The sequence below is a fragment of the Chlamydotis macqueenii genome, chromosome 2 (assembly GCF_036417535.1).
Source record: "Chlamydotis macqueenii isolate bChlMac1 chromosome 2, bChlMac1.mat, whole genome shotgun sequence".
In the NCBI taxonomy this organism is placed as follows: Eukaryota; Metazoa; Chordata; class Aves; order Otidiformes; family Otididae; genus Chlamydotis; species Chlamydotis macqueenii.
In genome coordinates this window covers 101,092,501-101,111,393 of record NC_141557.1, presented here as the reverse complement: position 1 = coordinate 101,111,393, position 18,893 = coordinate 101,092,501, and the positions used below count along the sequence as shown (strand labels likewise).

Here is an 18,893-nt window from a genome sequence, read left to right as displayed (position 1 = left end):
CTGCAGCTGTTGAGAGGGAAGTGTTCTTCAGAGAAAACATTTCTTATCATGGGTTTTTCTGAGACATCAGGCCTTTCTTCAGAAGGAAAAAAAAAAAAGGTGTGTTTTACTTCTGTATTAATTCAGACACACTGGCAAACCTGAGGCCAGTCCTGGCGAAGATGACACGTGGTAGTTGTTGATAAATCTTACTTTCCCCAGACGGTGTATCCTATTCTGCTACCCTATGTGAAACAGTAATTGTCTTGTCTTCTCAGGGATTCTGCTATGTGCTAACTAATCATGGTAAGAAGAGACTCTCTCCTCATTTTGATAAATATTTTATAATATTTCAAATTTTATTTACATAATTACCCAATTGTCTTTGTCCCCTTAACGTCCTTGACTTTCATTTGTGTATGAATTTGGCTGTGCCTCTATTTAGATGTCACTTAAACCAGTAGTGAACAATCCTGTGCCCTTGAAACCACTGTGTCGTCTGTGTGAGCTCTTGCATGGGCTCCTGTTCACATAACATCTGAGCACTGTCCAAGTGTTAATGTAAAATATGTGTGCAAAATACTCCTTGTAGTGAATGCACTGATGGGTGATAACCATTTTCATAACATCCTCGCCATCGTATTTTCACTTACCATGCAGCTCACACCAGGTGGCTTGTTAGCAGTTGCTAATGAGTTTGTTGTAGTGTGGGAGGTTCCCAGGTTGAGAGCTACACTTGCAGTTTTGCTCCCTCACTTGGGCTGTTTCCAAGACTTGTTTGTGTATTCCTAATGTTACTTTAAAACACTTCTAACACTTAATTTTGTTCCCCACAGAAGTATAGATGCAGAAAACGTGTGAACCAAAGCTTATCATGATGTATCTATTTCTGTTTGTCCCTTTAAAAAAAAAAAACCCTAAAATTCTTTCCTCCCATCATAGTAGTATTTTCTGTATATCTTCTCAGTAAAATGGATTAGTAACAGTGTAAGTCCTAAATGGATCTCCTGACATCTTTGACTCCCTTCCATTTACACCAAGCAAAACCTGCTTTTCTACTTATTTTTTTTTAAGATATAACTACTATAGCTGTAGAGAGGGAAAGTTGATGTAGGTTTTACAGGAAATTTAAGGAGAAAATGATCACTTTGGGACAGATAGTAGTACCCTGTCAAGTATTATCCCATCTGCAGTACAGTAATGAAACTCATAGTGGGAAAAGGTGGCAGAATCAGGCTGTTTGATCAGGTTTAATCTATGAAGTGCCTAACCTAGTCCTTTAACCTTCAGTATAGCTCGGTACGTAATCCACCTGTCCACATCACCAGAGGGACAAAATGAAGAATTTAGACTGCTGTTGAACAGAATGAATTTCCATAGTGGATCAACCTAATGTTACAGTGATGACACGTGGTAATTTGATAGTTACCACATAGTAACTGGAACAATGCAGTACATACAGTACTGGGTAACTCCATTGGATGTAACGGTAATTACGTGGCAACTCACTGACTCTTAACACTTTGTCGTCCGATTACTGTGCACTTGTGTCAGTGATGTAATTAACACACTGTGTACTTTTTTTTGGACTCCTTAGCCTCTATATTTACAGGGTGATTGTATTCTGTGTAACATGAAGAATTTTTTATCAACCTGCAGAGACATGCCTCTGTTCTTCTGGGTGTTGCTCTCCAGAGCTGGTGGGTTTCCTTTACTGATGCATCCGTAGGAAGAAAAGAAAAAAAATAAACAAAACTTAAACAAATTTCTAAAATTAGCCTTATGCTCGTGTATCTCTGGCAGTCCTGCTGGTGTCTACTACATTTAGTTCTACTGAAATGGAATCTTAGAATAAAGTTAATGCTCAAGTGATAAGAATGTGATTGAGTAACGTAGTGGGAATGGCTTTGTATTCAAGACAAATGGAGCGTCAGATACACTCAGATGTTTTTGCCTGGTTTATTTGAATTAAAGGTAGCAGATCACATGAACATCTAAATCTTGAATTTTCTTGTTAGCTAGGTTTCTAAACAGTCTTTGGCTTTGTGTATAAGTTACATTTATATATTTGTAAAATTGCTTTTGTTATTTTTGATTTGAGAAACAAGCATTTTGTGGTCTAAAGGCTCTGAGTCAGGATCAGAGCCTTGAATAGGCTTGTTGTTAGGTGCTATTTAGAAGCACTGAGTACAGACTCTACCCCCAAAGTATACAGTCATGATAAGAAGGCTGATACGGAGTAAGAGGTAAGGAGAGCCACTATAAAGGTGAAGCCTTGTAGCAAACTTTGCAGGGCTAGGATTATCATCCACTACCCATGTTACTTTCTTCAGTGCTCTGTCCCTCACTAAATCACGCCTATCCCTCAGGGCTAGGCAGCTGCCAGCTAACTTACATTTCCACCGACAGCCTATGATGAGCTGCTTTTTTCTCATCCTTTCTTGTAAAGATTATAACTTGTATGTATTCTGTTACAGGCAGTATGTAGCATATTATTTGCATTGTATTTTGCTAAGTGACATCATACTTAAAAGAGTACTTCATTTGAACTTTTCATTTGCTTCATTAGAGATCGGGTAGATGGAGTAAAAGCTTAATTGGATGATCAAATAAACGTGTGATCTAACCCATTATCTATCTCGGACAGAGGTAAATTTTTATTCTTAATCTTTTTCCTTCTTTTCCCTTAAGTAATCAGCAGCATCTGCTTTTAGGAGGTTCCCAGTTTCTAGCAGATCCTGATGAAGTATGGTTCCCTTCCTCAAATGAATGGCCCAGTTCCTCAGATTAACTGTTCAGTTTACTCGTGGAAAACCCTCTTTCATGTCTTGTACTTCCAACTTCTGCTTAGATCAGATACATCTTTCAAGGTTTGTCTCTTTGTACTGTATTTTCTGTATGGAAAGCACACAGAAATAAAACATTAGTATGTAGAAATAGGACTGAACCGGGACCATCCCTGCAGAGCTTTGCACTTTAAAAAAGAATCTAATTTCTTCTTTTAACTTCTCCTAGAGAGGGTTTCTAGACTGGAGAATACTACCTGTAGCAGCTTTAGGGAAAAATCAGCAAATGTATAGTCTCTGAAAGCCTTTTCCTCAGCGCAGTGCCACTCTGCCTGTTTCCATCTTTCTACGCCTTTGATTGATTGTTGCATGTTTGTATTTTATATGCATCTTACCAAAGCTCTGTGAGTTTATGGTACTGTCAGTGCTGTGGTACGTTTGCCGAGACCAAAGATGCCGCAAATATAACTGTGAAAATTTGTTACTACCACCACTGGTTTGCTGCTGCCCTTCTGCCCCACAGCAGTGGGGATTACCTCTCCTATCATCAAACAGAACTCCTCTCCATTCCTCAGCTGCTTCTGCACAAAGTCTTGGCTTCATAGTGTGAATATGCTTTCACTGACAGTCTACACCAAGTGCAGCTAAGACTTGTTCTTAGAAATGAGCGGAGCTTTAGCTGCACCTCTTTTCACAAACTAAATGCAGTTCCTTGGAAGTGCTTTGTGCCTGAGCACCAGTATGGCAGCTCTACAGGCATACAGTGAAATGTTCTAACGTGACGTATTTCCTTTAGAAAGTTGCTGTTCTGTAGTTAGAGATGTAGTCTTTGCCCAGCGTGCTAGCACAGAAGTAGTTTAGATGTCTCTTGGTATACAAACAGAAATTAAAGCACCAGCAGTTCATCCTGTTAGCCTTCATCTTTGCCTAGCATGCTAAACCACTGAAGTTAAATCTATTCCTAGGTTTCCCTGACTCCCAAAGAAAATTGTCTCAAATAATTTTTTTTTCTTTTGAAAACAGATGACTTGGACTTTCTCTAAACCAAGCTTTCTCTCTGTGCTTTTGATTAAGTAGCACCAGAAATTTGCTACTTTGCTATGCTTTCTGCTACTTACTTTTTTTCAGCAAGTGAGATGCCAGGATGTACAATCATCATGTACAGTTTCCAGGATGCAGTAATGGATGGTAAGCTACGGAAGGGAAGGGCAGATACAAGTGCAGCTGCATGATGGAAAATGGATTGGAAAGCATCCATAGTGTAATCCTGATGTAACCTAAGACTGAATGACTAAATTCAGATTTCTTTGAGTTTTTCCTGTGATATGTTCCTATCACAAGTTTCCTTATATGAGAAAACAACTTCTACTATTCTATTCAGAGATAGTGGTTGCATTTTCCAGAGGCTGTGCTCCTCTTGAGACAGCTGAAAAAAGTTCTCCAAAAGCATAGGTGAAGCTTAGGTGTTGTCACATGTACAAAAATGGATGATTTCTTGGTAGCTTACTTTGGTCAGACTCTTTTCCGTCTTGTTAAAAAGTCTGTGCCTTGTCTTCCCATTTTTCTTATTTTCATTGACCTTTCCTAGGTATAATTCCAGTTTCTTCATTAGAGTTGGCCAAGTGGATGAAAAAACAAAACAATTAGGCTCACAGAACAACTTCTTGTTGTCTTTTTCCCAAATAATAAAAGTGGTGAAGAAAGAGAGCACTATTCTTTCTTCTTTTTCCATTTTCTGTCTGCACTTCTGGAGTGTATTATCTAGCCTCAGAAAAGCTTGTGAGTGCGTGTGCGTGTGTCTCTTTATATATAAACAAACTTGTGAGTAAAATTGTGTAGAGTGGTAGTAAAACATCTTCTTAGTTCAGTGTATCATGAAGCACAAGGCCAAAAGCTAAATGATCTACTCCTTGAGAAAGGTGTGTATACAACCACATGTATCTTAGAGACATTTTATTGCATTTTGATTTTTTTTTTTTTTTTTTAAAGCTTGTGCAGGGTGCAATGTGAAAAAAAATTGCCCTCATTCTTATTTTCTTCTGAAGAGGCTCTGCTACACAAGCCAGGTTGATTTCAGGGCTCCTGATCTGGTTTGCTGAAACTGCCTGTTGAGACAAAGAAAATCATAACATTTACAAACTTGATTCCTCTTAGTTGTGCATATGCAGTTTGAGGTACCTCATTTGCAACCAATGGATTCACAGCTGCATCAGTGTCAAACTGGTGGAAACATGAACAGAATCAGATTTACAGGATCTTTGAACTCCTCAGCGATTAATGAAATTCTTAATTCTGAAAGTGTGACAGGAGGATAATCTTGACAATATTTCCCCCAGCTTTCTGTGGGTGGAGGGATTTGGAGCCAGCAGTGAATGTCAGGAGTCCTGACCTGTTCCATTGCGGCGATTCACTTGTTCAGGCTGGAATCTCCTGAGTAAATCCCTTCTCATTTCCCGCATGCACCTGTACCTCATGCTCCTGTGGCTGGAGGAGATCTGTCATGCTAGAGAGTTAAACTGTACTTCCACCATTCAGAGTCTGGCCAAGAACCAGAATATTCCCTTATTTTAAGCCTAGTCCTGAAGGAACACAGCCAATTCCCGGTGCCTTCAACATCGCTCTTGAAGGCTGGGAATTAGAAGGCCTTGGATTCTGTTCCCATGCCTTAGTTTTTGCACTTGTGAAATGAAGTTAACAGTAGTTACCTTTCTGTGTTTAGGATTTTGAGATTTACTTACAGAAGAACATTATGTAATTGCCAAAATTACAATCTTCCAACAGCATAGAGTGGCTAATGCATACAGGAAGGTGGTCTCAGTTTTGCTGGTTGCAAAACCAGTAAACCTCAGCATGGAAGGATATTACCTTACGGCAGTTCTTCCTTTTAGCAACTGCTATATGTACCAGTACAGACACCGTGTAGTTTTCAGACAGATCTGCCGTGATCTCTTTAGATACCAGTTCATCAACATGCTTGGGAGTTTAGGTTCCTGAATAAAAGTTAGATCAGCAATTACTGTGGTAGGTCTGATCCTTTGTGGTTGCTGTTTGGTAATATGTTTTCGTAGAAACCGGTGGCTGTGTTTTTTATTATATGCATCCTGACCAGCCGTGTAACTGGGACTTTCAGGGCACTTTGTGATTTGGAGTTTAGTGAGGGGGAGCGAGTACAAGCTGCAATTAATAAGTTGTGAAGAGACTGATTGTTGCAGCTGAAATGGTGAACTGATGTAGTTACCCAAAAAAGACTGGGAAGCGGTGACCTAACTGTCACCCCATGGAGAATGAGGCTGGTCTTAAATTTGTGAAATATCCTTGTTTTACAACACTGACTATAAGAAAGAATTCTGTTAAAAGTTAATGGAGGAGTTCCAATGGAACCCTATTAGATTCTTCCTCCATTAAATGACTGATATAGACTTCTAATGAATGTTTTAACTAGGCATTGTTATCAAAAGGACTATTGCACAAATTAAAACCAGGCCCATAATCAGTGAAGAGAAGCTGGGTTTACTTCTCTGCCTTTGGCATGGGGGAGTCTGTGTGTATTTGTGTGTGCAATTGAAGGGATGGAGAAAACGGTGAAGGAGAGGAAGATGGTAGAAATATTAATTAGAAAACAGAAATGGAACATTCATGTTTTCTGAAAAGGTGCTAAAGTTGGCCAGTGAAAATATCATATAGGCAAAGTAGGTGAGAGAGCACACTTAAATTTATATCTATTGAACAAACAGAAGGAGAGACAAAAGAAGGCAAAGACTGTCCTCTCAAGAGCTGTGATAGTTCTCCATTTAGCAGTCCAGTTTTGAATGACATTTTTAAGCCAGCGTAAGACCTGATCCTGCAAGATACTGAGTGTCCTGAACTTCCATTAAATTGAGATTTGAGAAGTAGGCTTGCTTCTTATGGAGCCTGGACATCATAAACTCAGCTGTGTGTGATGCCTGATTATCATAAACTCATTCTGGGCAGGTGGCGGTACCTGCTTGTTCTGAACAAAAGGCCACATTTTTGCACAGACACAAAAAAAGTGATTTATGGTGGAGTCAGTATAAAAGATACCTGATTTGGAGCTGTCTCCTGTCTCCTGCAATGATGGCAGTATGAAGTGTTTACGTGAAGAGTAACAGATTTTACATTTTGTTTCAAACTAAGATGTTGGTTGGCGTTATGATATTTTAAAGTTGTATTTTAAAAAAACACCAGTTTGCTGTCTCTGAAGTTAAAGCTTGTGAAATTCTGGTTTCTGACATTCTTTTGCTTTCCCATGCAGAGTGCATGACTTTCTATAATGCCCTTGCAATGACCTTCTCTCTAACCTGGATGGATTACCCATGAGGGGTCATTTGGTTTCCATCCTTGTGTAGCCATGGCCATCTTATTTAAAGGGACTCTGCCATATAGATCTTTTAAGTCCTCTCTGTGGTATAGCGACAGTTATAGATTCTGTTAGCAGACATCATCTTAGTTATTTCCCTGATCCTTCCAGTGAGTGAAAACTGTGTTAAAAACCCCAAACCAACTCAAAACAAAAACTGAGCAAGGTCAATTATTGCTGTCACTCTGCGTCCCATGTGCAAACAAACTCTGTGCATATGTGGGGCGATTGCTGTATATTTGGATAGATGTCTATGTGAGGGATGTAGACAGGTAAGGTATTTTGCTGTTCACCCAGAACTAGCTAAATTTGCATCGCAGTGTTTTCCTTCAGAACAGTCGTGGTATAGTTGTTTTCTATGAATGAGTTTTCCTTTCCTCGCTGTTACAGGGCCCTGAGTGTAAGGCTCCCATTTTGCTTGCCGGAGTACTTCCTATCGAGGCACTTCAGTACATCTCAAAGTCTTCTTTCTGGCCTGCTTAAATCTGGGATATTACCACAACACGTTGTTTGATCTTGCTCTCTGATGTATTCCAGTGTATTGCCAGTTTCTAGCGAATCCGCTGGTGCATGCCACTGACAAAAGGAAGGTTCAGACTTGGTGGTGGCCCCCTTGAAGACCTTGGCACCTAGCCTCCTTGAATGTCACAGGCTTCTAGCAAAGACTGTCAGCAATACGCAAATGGCTTGAAACACTTTTTATTTTGTGACGTGGGTTATTGACCACTAGAACAAGAACATCTGAGCCTTTTGCTCTCAGTTGTAGTAAAAACTTCAGACTTGGCATAAACTGCAGTTTTTTTGGAGAAGGGGAAGGCTAGATCTTTCTTCTCTAAGGCACTGAACCGGTTTAATTGAAAGAACAATTTGATTTGCTGCTGTAGCTGCTGCTACAGTAAAATAGCTCGGAATGCTAGCAAATTTTTACTTCTCTCACCCAAACCAAGGATTTAATACTGGCAGGTGAACTTCTGAAGGCTGCTATCAAGTATACAGAGACAATAACTGTCTTGGAGGTGGAACTTTGTCAATATTTTTTGCCTTGGGCCAAAAAACATTCACAATAATGGAGTGCTAAAGCCCTGCTCAGAAATGTTGCAGCTAGAGAAAGGGGAATTTATTCCAAGTTTTAGAGTGCAGTATTTTGGTAGGATGTGTGGTTTCTTAATCATCCTTATGTTGAAGCATCAACCATCAGGGCATTTTGTGGGACACCTAAAGGCATGCTTCTTGTTCTGTAAGAGCTGCCCTTATACTTGAGGTCACGCAAAGCTGGCTGCACTGCTGTCCTTAATATTATTTGATCATGCGTGTTTGAGCCAAAATACCTTTTCCTGTGCCCTGTAACCTGGGCTGAGCATTTATTTTTAAATTATTTTTAAATATCCATAGTAGAATAGGGGAGAGAAAATTCCAGATTACAATACTGAAAAATTAAATAGATGTTTACAAAGCTACTTCGCCTGTTTCTTTCTGAAATTATTATGAGATGATAATCATAAAATGATTTGGAGAAAAGATATTAGAAGCCTCTTGGGACTGTTCATATAACATGCATTTTATAATGCCATAAATAGCAAGCCAACTAAGCTCTTACAAACTTATTTTATTAATGCACATTGATTTATAATTATAATTATTAAGCCTAGGAATACAGACAAATGCTTGGTGTTTGGAAGCAGGTAAACAATTAAAGAAGTAGTTCTTAGCTGTAATGACCGAAAGCAGGCAAGAGGGAGGGAACTCTCTGTTCCAGAGTGTTGACTAGGACGAGAGGAAATGTCCTCAAGGAGGTGGCCTCAAGTTGCGTCAGGGCAGGTTTAGATTGGATATTAGGAAAAATTTCTTTTGGTGGTCAAGCATTGGAACAGGCTGCCCAGGGAAGTGGTGGAGTCACCATCCCTGGAGGTGTTAAAAAAACTTGTAGATGTGGCACTTCAGGACATGGTTTAGTAGGCACGGGGTTGTGATGGGCTGACGGTTGGACTTGATGATCTCAGAGGTCTTTTCCAACCGTAATGATTCTGTGACTTTCCCCTGGTCAACGCTGCGATAGACTGCTCCAAATGCTGGCTCTTCCTCTTTATGTCTCTTTGAAAATGAAGATTAACAATATGAGACAATATCTCATTTGGAAAAAATATTAGGTGCCTGGATCTCATTTCCCCCTTTTATGGCCACTTTTTTGCATGTGCAAGTGCAAGAAGACCTCGGTTTGGTAAGACACACAGGAAAAGCTCTCCTTTATTGATGGAAGCTCTGGCAGTAAACTAAACTCTAACACTCCCAGCCTTTAGCAGTGCCTTTGATGCCAGCATGTGAATGCCAGCATGTGAAATAAAAAGGGACCATGTTAGTTTCAGCTGTTTTCAGTAATCAGGAAAGAAATACCAGTAGTGGTATTTTCTAAATAACAACAACAACAATAATAATAATAATGTAAACTAAAAAACACCTTTAGAAACTGATCTTTCTTTTCCTTAAGTCTTTTATGGCAGAATTAAAATAGACCAGGTGACTGTATTCTCCTAAAGGCGAGAAAAGTCTTAACACAAACACTTCATGTATGATACATTATTTTTACTGAGTTCCAGTGCTGAAATTATTTTGAAAGCATGCTTATTCTTAGAGAGCATCATTGGAACAAGATATTTGGTTTATTGTTTAATATGTTTTAACCAGTTTAGGAAGTTCTAGCTTTTTGTAATGATCTCTGATAGTTTTGAGTGTGCAGTCCTCATTTTTCTCTGTCTTCTAATGTAATTAGGGAGGCTCAGGTCCTTTTTTTTTGCAACTGCGAAGCCATCTGTGTGTGTTCCTCTGATGTGTATATGAGTCCTGTTGACAAGTCAGAAAGACAAGTCAGAAAGACAGTAACTTCATTTCTCAAAGGTTAAGCATACACCTTTCTTTAAATATTCCCAAGGCATTTTAAAATTGTGCCTCGATTTGAAGTAATTCATTGACTTGAAATCTGCACTTTTAAATCTCAGATTTGTATTTTTAGATTAATTGCCAGAAAGGAAGATCCTGACAATGGGTGGCAGTCAGCTTTCTGGTATACAGAGAAGTTAACTCGAGAACTCCATGGCATTTCGTATGAATAAAATGGGCATTATGGTGTAAGGAGCTTGGATGGGAAATGTTAATCCAGCCAGATTCTGGTGTCTGGTTTAAGGCTGTATGAAACATCTGGAGGTCTTTTGGCTGTAAATGTACCCATCTAAAGAGTCAAGAAGTGCATTTTACTAGATATCCAAGGTTTTCTACTTTAAAGGTAGCTGAGTGTGTGCCAGGAATCTTTCCTAATATATACAGTATTGTTTGTTATTCCTTAAGTCATAGAATATCCACTAATGCAGTGTTGTATATTTCTTCAGATAGAACCAAGTCATACAATTTAGATTTTATTTTCCATTACGTCTGCAAATTAGTGCTATGTACACGCGTAGTATTTTCTCTAAGCAGGTGTAGGATTAAAATAGTTTTTGCAGCTAACTTGCTTGTTTACCATTTTCCAACTAAGCAGTAATATTCTTATCATTATTGCTGAAAAATGAGTATCCTCTGTAGTTTCATTACCTCTTATATTTTAGTATTCTAACATACTTATGGGGTTCCCTGTTTAAATGAATTCATGTTTGGATCAGAAAACACGAACCCTCACTGGTTTACATTTTGCCATCCACTTGATAATTTTTATGAAAAGACCAAACAGCAAAAGGCAAAGCCTCGAGGTCTCCCCTCACACTTTAGCGAAGATTTAACAGCAGGATGACATAGTGAATAAGGGCCTGCTTCTGTGATTTGCTCAGTACCTCCTATGATTTACCCTTGGTGCCAGTAAGGGCAGGCAGTATTTTGCAGAGAATACGCGTCCCGTGGTAGGAGCAGGTCCTAAGAGTTTTACAAAACACACTGTGAAGCAGCAACAGAAGTTGTAATCCAAACAAAACCACACTTTTTAAAATAAAAGGAACAAATATTTTATATTGTGGCCTTTGGGTTTGTTTTCTTGTTTGTTTGTATTGGTGTTGTTTTTTTTTTCCCCAAATTTCGATAGCTGATGTACATGCTAGTTAACCGTATTGAACAATACCGAGCAAGTCACTCAGCCATCGCTGGAGAGCCAGAGACCCAGCTGGCGGTATGCTGCACGTACTCCAGAGCACACTCCCTTTAGCAAAAAACGCTCCACTGCAGGCGCTGGATGAGAACTTGCTGTGGCCCTGCGGTGGGAGAAAAAACACTGTCCGACAATGCTGCTCGTGCTCCCCTCCTTTACCTGTAACCTCACACGTTCTCTTCCCTACGTTGTCAGTGCCTGTATTGTGCACCGGGGAGTACATAGATGCCGAGAGTGAACTATTAAAATGAAACGGTGTTTGAGCTTTTCAAGCATGCACTAACAACTGATGAAAACACTTTTTCTGTTCATTTCCTTTAATGCTCTCCACAACCCACTCAAACTAAAATAATTGTACAAAAAAATCTAACGTTTCCTTTGGAACAAGGAGGTGATTTTCCTCTTTCTTCTCTCTCCTTTCACACAGATGATTTTAAATGTCTAGGGCTAGACGGCTCTGATGAAAGCTGTTTCTCAAATGTTTGTGTGGCACTGATTTTACATTACTGGATCTCTTATCCTCTAACCTTGTATATTTTTTTAGCCTGGTTAGGGGAACAGTTGCTGAATTAAAAAGATGCATTTAGTGGGCCAGATTCTTTCCTCTCTTATACCCACGCTGTGTCAGGAGAGTTCATGGATTTGTACCTGTGTTAGTGAATGTAGAATTGGATTTTGCCTTTATCTGTTCTACTTCATGCATTTATTTTTGTCAAAGCATATTGTATTTACTCACAGGTGTTAGTTATCGTAGCAATAATTTTTCTTCTTCGTTGGTTTTGGTAGCTCTACAAACGTTTGCTTGTACGCAGACAGCTTGCTCCTGCTCTTCTCACTAAGTCACATGAGAAAACAAATCATAGCATGTTTTTATGGCACCACTTTTTGGTTAGCTATTGGTGTACTTTCCACAGGTGTTCTAGATGATAAAAAATGTGACTAAACTGAAATATGAGAGGTCATATATCCACAGGGGATAACAATTTCTGGCCACAATGCTAACAATAATACTACTTAGCTGGGTCACAGTAAATAAGCATGTAAGATAGGAGTACTCTATGTCTGATTAGATGTCTGTTCAGGATTGGGATTTGTCTCCTTATTAAGACATGGCTGCGCTATAAAAATGCTCAAGAATTCATGTTCTCCCTGGTATTTGATTATACTGCCCATAAACCTCTGAGAAACATCACCTGCTGTAAAGTTGATGAAAAACAAAGATGGAATTAAAGAAAACCCTGAGCTCTTTCAGCAATTCAACATTCTGCATGTTATTTCTCTACAGAAATCTAACCAAGAAAAGAAACTTCCTTGGATAAGTGCATCCATGTGCTGTGAGTTTCTTATGTTCAGGCAAAGATGGCTCTGGTTTGATTCAGAACCTTTCACCCGCCTAACTAAGCTCTGACTACATAATCAATGGGGAAGTGAGACCTTCTTAGATTGAATTAATTTCCAGGTTTATCTTTGCTGTTTTCGATGAATATTTTGTCATTACTATATAACGGTGTACAAAATGAAATAAAATGCATGAAATTATAGCCAAGACATTTTTGGTAAGCATTATAGCATTTTAATGTTAATCTGAAGCAATTAAAGGCCAGATCTCAAACAGATGAAAGCACTCTATGTCTCCAGTGTTAGGAGACAAGTTAGTTGAAAATGATTTCTGAAAAAACCCACAAGCTATTGATTGTGTTATTTGTGAGCATGGTTATTATGAGCATCTTAAATGCTATTCCGTTTTCCTGTCCTTAAAGCAAACACACAAACAAAAACACAGACAATATGCAGGAACTTACTGCTGCTTTCACTTAACGATGGTGTTTCATTGCAGCCTTTTTGTGGTTACAATAACTGAGTTGGGGGTCATGGCACATAAAATAAAAGCTATGAAAGTGCATGTCTTTTGAAAAAGAAAACAAAAAGTTGTAAATAGAAGACAGGACTGAAAATTAAAATGATAAATTGACAAATAATGTGATTGAACTTTTTCTGAAAATGCAGTTAAATTGGCTGCTATTATTGGGGCTGCAGCACTATGAGCAGTGACTTTACTTGGGGGAAGAAATGCTAGGAATTTTATTTCTCTCCATTCTCATTTGTTTCCTGGTATCTTCTGTTGATGTTTTTCTCTATTTTTCCATTAGTATTTGCTAAATATATTATGACATTTTATTTACCTTGGTCAAGAGCTTTGAGACCTCTGTGTGGCTTCACCATTCTAGCAATTTCACAAATAAATCAGCGATCATTGTGCAGAAATAACACAGTTTACATGAAGACAGCATTATTTTTATGATAGAAGAAGCAGGTTTATACTGGATAGTTGGATTACTACATCTGTAGGTATGTGTATAGAATACACCCTCTCGTATTTTTCTTTTTAATTAGCACGTAGTAGTTTTTATTAAAGCAATGTGTTACAGGGGAATTTTGGAAGTACAGTGGTGGAATCTGCATTCTTTGATAAGGCGTTTCGTTTTATGGAGATATGTTGTTTCTGCGTGTGTAAAATAAGGATACATTGTTAGTCTTTTGTTAATTTCCAGGTAATTAAACATTATTATCTATTTACCAATGAATAGATGTGATCTATTTACAATATCAAATATGTATATAAAGCACCCAGCTATAGCTGAAGCTCTAATTAAAATACATTATTGTTTGTCATGATTTTAAGGCGAAAATTAAAAAGCGTTGCCAAATTAATCTTCAATCAAGAGTTCATTAATTAGCTAACCTTTGGTAAATGGGCTGCAGTTTGATGACAGCTCACTAAAGGACCATTTAAATGAATTCCTGATTGTATCAATCAGACAGGAGAAACGAATTAGATTTGCAGCTCTTTTGCAGTAGTTCCTGCAAACATTTCCCCAACATCTAATGCACACAATGGATGTTAAACTATTTTAAAGTGATGAATCCTTTTTATTACTGTCCCAAACTCTGTTACTTCTTGCTGTATATCAAGAGGAAATGTATAACACTGCCAAGGTTTCACGATCCTGAACAGAATACTGCAGAGGAATATGCTTTATAACATAGTAATAAGCAGTTGCTTGAAATAACATCATAACTTTCCATGAGAAAAACGTTTTGAACAAATTATTGATTATATAATAGTCTTTAGTAAAATTTACTTTGCTTCTGTCATGAATTTTAAAATATGAGGGCTTAAGTGGTCAGGTACTTCTGTTGCTTTTGTGCTGGCAACATAAAACTTCTGGACCTCTAGACTATCTGGAAATGTCTACCATGAAGGTGACAATTTAAAGATGTTAGTGCTAGATTAGGGTATATTTCTGTGTTACTTTAGTGCATGTAATATCTATCTAGACCCATCACAAGGCTTAAAAAATAAGTTTAGAATAGATTGTAGAAGTTAATACATGATTTGGTGACTGCTTTTGTGATAAGTAGGTGGGACTGGGATTTTTTTTTCATTTATTTAGTCTGTATGTATGCCTTTTGTGGTTCTGTGTGAACATGTGTTTTATGAAAAGTACGGTCAAAATAACAGTCTCTATTTACTCTTGCCAAAAGTTATCATTCTAAACTTTGCATAAACACACATATTTAGTTAACATTTGAGTCGGTTATCTTCTTAGTGAAATAAAATTGTTTGAATTTTTTTTGAGGAGAAGGTGTAGTTATTTAGTCAGTAGATTCATATACTCAATACACTTTGAAACGAAAGTGTTAATTAAGGCCAAGGAAGACTGTGTGTCAAAGCACTGTCATGTTGTGTATTATGACACTTCAAATATCTATAAATTGAACGGCCATGGTGATATTTTTCCCCTCCATATAAATATTTCCATTGATTTTGGATTATATATACTGATATTATTAACCAGTTATCTGTAATTGCTATATTATTCTAAGTTATTGTAAAATACCTCCCCATCTTGTTTGTGTAAATGATAGAAGTATGTTAAAATACAGCTTAAGTTGAATTTGTGTTTTTCTGACTCGTATGGCATTGTACATTTTTGTTCTCATCTGCTGTGAGACAATAACCTTGTCCGGCACTGCTACATCTGTTAAGTCTATCCTGCCAATTAAACTGCAGAGCCGGTGTGGGATTTTTTCTTAGTCAAGGTGTTTATATCAACATTTCATACAGATACAGTGTGAAGGAAAATAATTTTTTTTTATTCTGTGCTGATTTGCATATGCATGTCAAATCTTGCTATGCCATTTTTTATGGTATTGAGGAAAACAAAATGACCTTTACACAAGTTCTTAATAGTGGAAGGTTCTTATGTTCTGAATTTTCAGGTGATGGGGGGAAGAGCTTGGAAGAGCGAGCATTTGCTGATTACGCCACTGATGCTCACAACAGTCTGATACAGTCTAATACACTAAAACTCTCTCTGCCTTCCTGTTATAATTGCATCTCTGCTCAAGGCTACTATAGTTAGGCTACATTAAATCTCATTGTCAGTCAGGCTGCATAAGGCTCAGGAAGCTCACGGGCTGAAGCTGGGCAATGCGATCTTCCTCAAGAGCAACTTCTCTGGCTGCTACTTGCTTGTCTTCTCACAGACTACTGCATTACTGTGTACATAATGGACACCCCTTACATAAATTATGTAACTTGATTTCTCCCCCTGTCTGACAGACACGATTTGCTTAAAAATAAATAGGAGCCTGGTAATCTAGGTTGCCCATTCTCCTTTTAGCGAACTGCACGTTAGTTATCGTATTGAACAAAAAGAAAAGGCAAGAAGTCACTGCTTCAGTTATCAGGCAACATAAGCGCATATGTGTAGGAGATGGGTCATGTACACTTAACATGTATGATAAAATATAGGAGCTTTCAGCAGGGCTTCTATCAAAATAATTATCTAAGCAATTATCTGTGCTATTCAGCTAACTTTTGCATGTGATGGTGTTTCTGTGCTTTTGTGTTCATCAACCTTGCTGCTTTGAGTTCTCTTAGGAACTATTAGACTGACAGTTTTCAAATTGTGCAGAAAAGACAAAGAAAGTGAAAAGGGCTTTTTATAGAAAATTGTGCCTTTATTACAGGTAGTTAATAAGTATTAATATCGTAAAAAAATCAATGGGTTAAATGCAGTTGTATGATTTTAACTGGTGCACAGGTTTGGGTCCCGTGCGGATTGCCTGCATTTTCAGGAGGTTGTCCTTAAGGGTCTCAACACTGCAGTTCTCTTCCTCCCAACTGCAACACTATGTACGAAAAAAGAAAGGACAAGCAAACCCTGACGTGCCATGCTTGCGTGAATTTTGTGAACAGTATTCCTGATCCTGTAGATTGATATCAGAAGGAACATAAACGAACTGTCCCTGAAGCGTGTACTTCAGGATCATTTTGTCATTCAACTCAATAGTAATAATAATAATTTTTAATGTTGTGGCTTGTTGGCTTCTGTATGTGTATCAAATTAGATATGTTTTAATTCTGGCTCTTCAAAGGATGCTTACGGATGCTGATGAACTGCCTAGGCTTTAGACAATAGCAACCGTTGAATTTTGTGTACAGACAGAAGAGTGCATACTAATGATTGTATACCTTAAAAAGACAAAAATTGGTTTGTTTTTTTTTTTTTTTTTTGTGAGGATCTGTGTTGTTCTCGGTCTTCTTATATGAAACTGTTTTCATTTTAAGCATGTGGGCTTTCTCTAGCCATAACCTTTGTATTATGCAAAGGAAAACCTTGCAAGGAATAATACAGTCTTACATTAAAAAGTTTGCTGCTTCTTTCATGGCGGTGTTCTTTTAGTGCATCATGGGTGGGGAGAGAAGGACAGTTCATAGGTGGGAAACTCCACTAATACATTTCTATTTAGTGGCTGCAGCCTCCTTCTCAGTTACGGGCAAAGCCTTGAGAAAAGTAAACCATGTGCTTTTTGTACTGTCATATTTGATTTAGACTATATTTTCACTGTTGTTTGAAGCTAACATGAAACGCAGTGTCTGCATGACCCATTTTAGCAGCCCATTATCATAATTTCACTGTCGTATGGCCACTGAGTTAATGTACTTACAAATGACAGAGAAAGTGTGTTACATGACCTTAGGGTTTTCAAAAATTAAATGACGTAGGAGGTCGTATTTCAAAGAATTGTTGAAGAGTAGGGTTTTGAGGGGTTGGCTTTTGGCTTTTTTTTTTTCTCACCTTAAAGTGTCATAGCTTGTAACAACAAGAAGATGTCTTTATTCCTTGATAGGTGAAAATACTACAAGTTTAAGCTTTTTCGAGCTCTGGAATTTAGCCATTAGCGTAATAATTTTGAGTAATGTGAAAGTATGAATGCAGTCTATTTAAATTTTTTTTTCATTGTCATTCATCCATATTGCTGATATAATTAAGTTAAATTGTCTTTTGTATATATTTATTTTGCCGGGTACTGATTTTGTTTGTTTGTTTCTTAGTTTGTTTTGGTGGTTTTTAAAGGAATTATTTTGAATGAAAGCAGCAAAGCAAGTATGTTTCCTGGATTTGCTACAATGGGGCTGTCTTCTGGTTGATCATGTGACGTGATAGTGCTGGGAATAGTTTTGGTTTGAAAAACAATCTTTTTAAAAAATGGCTTTCTTAATTTAAGTTTAAATCAGATCTGAATGTGTTTCTTAATTTAAGCAAGTAGCATTGGCATTTTATCAGTGCACAGTGTCCCCATACTTCCCAAATTTTATGGTGTCATGAACTTACATTGCTGAAACCCACCATAGTGAGTGATTGATGTTTCTTTCATCACAGAAGGGGTTACATTGAGGGTAAACCACAGTGACTATGATATATATCCAGTAAATGAGGAAACGGCAGGAGAAACCACAAACACGTAGTCCAAGTGGCATATCCTCACCTTTTCCTCATAAAGTTAGGTATTGAAACCAACTGCCTTATCTTTCCCTTACTCTTGTGAGGTTGGAAATCCTGTAGGCAGCACTCCGCTTGAAAGGCCTCTCCGTGGTTCTCCTGCTTGAACTAGAGTTTGTACCAACAAACAAGTGTTGTTCCATAGAAAGAGACAGAAGTCTGACTTATTGTAAAAAACCTAACCAAATGAACAAAAAAACCCCCAACCTTTCTTGTGGTTAATATATTCTCTGAGAGTGAAACAATGTGACAACCAGAAGGAATCCCATCATTTTATTTAAGGACTTACAGAAACGTAAAGTGGGAAGATGGTCTGCCTAAGCTTGATCTCCTTTACCACCCACAGGCCAAATGATTTGTGACTCCTGATTCAGGATCACGCGTGTGGGCTTGTGTAGGTAACCCACGGTACGTTGCAGTGTTGTTGTGTGGTTCGGTAGATGAGTTGTATGAGTATTATTTTGAGTTGGAAACCTTATTCAGGCAGAAGCTGCGTTTATGTAAGTGGAAATTTTGTCTGAACAAGGAGTGGAGGATGAATCAATATTCCTTGCTCAACCAGTGTTAGAAACCCTCCAGCCTCTGACCCTGCTAACACAAATGGTTTCATTTAAAATTACTAATTTTTGAGAAAGCTCCTGAATGTTATCTTAACAGGCTAATGCACGTTGGATTGGTTTGAAGATAAAATGTGATTGCCATGTGTGCCTAGAAATTACTACCTTAAATAAATTTTGGACCTCAAGACAATTGTCTTTAAAATATTATTT

At 38.0% G+C, this 18,893-nt stretch overlaps 1 protein-coding gene across 1 annotated transcript in view; it reads left to right on the top strand.

The window, feature by feature from the left end:
- The window catches only part of TSHZ1 (teashirt zinc finger homeobox 1), a 54,638-nt gene that overhangs the window by 20,047 nt on the left and 15,698 nt on the right, over positions 1–18,893 (top strand). The window lies entirely within an intron of this gene.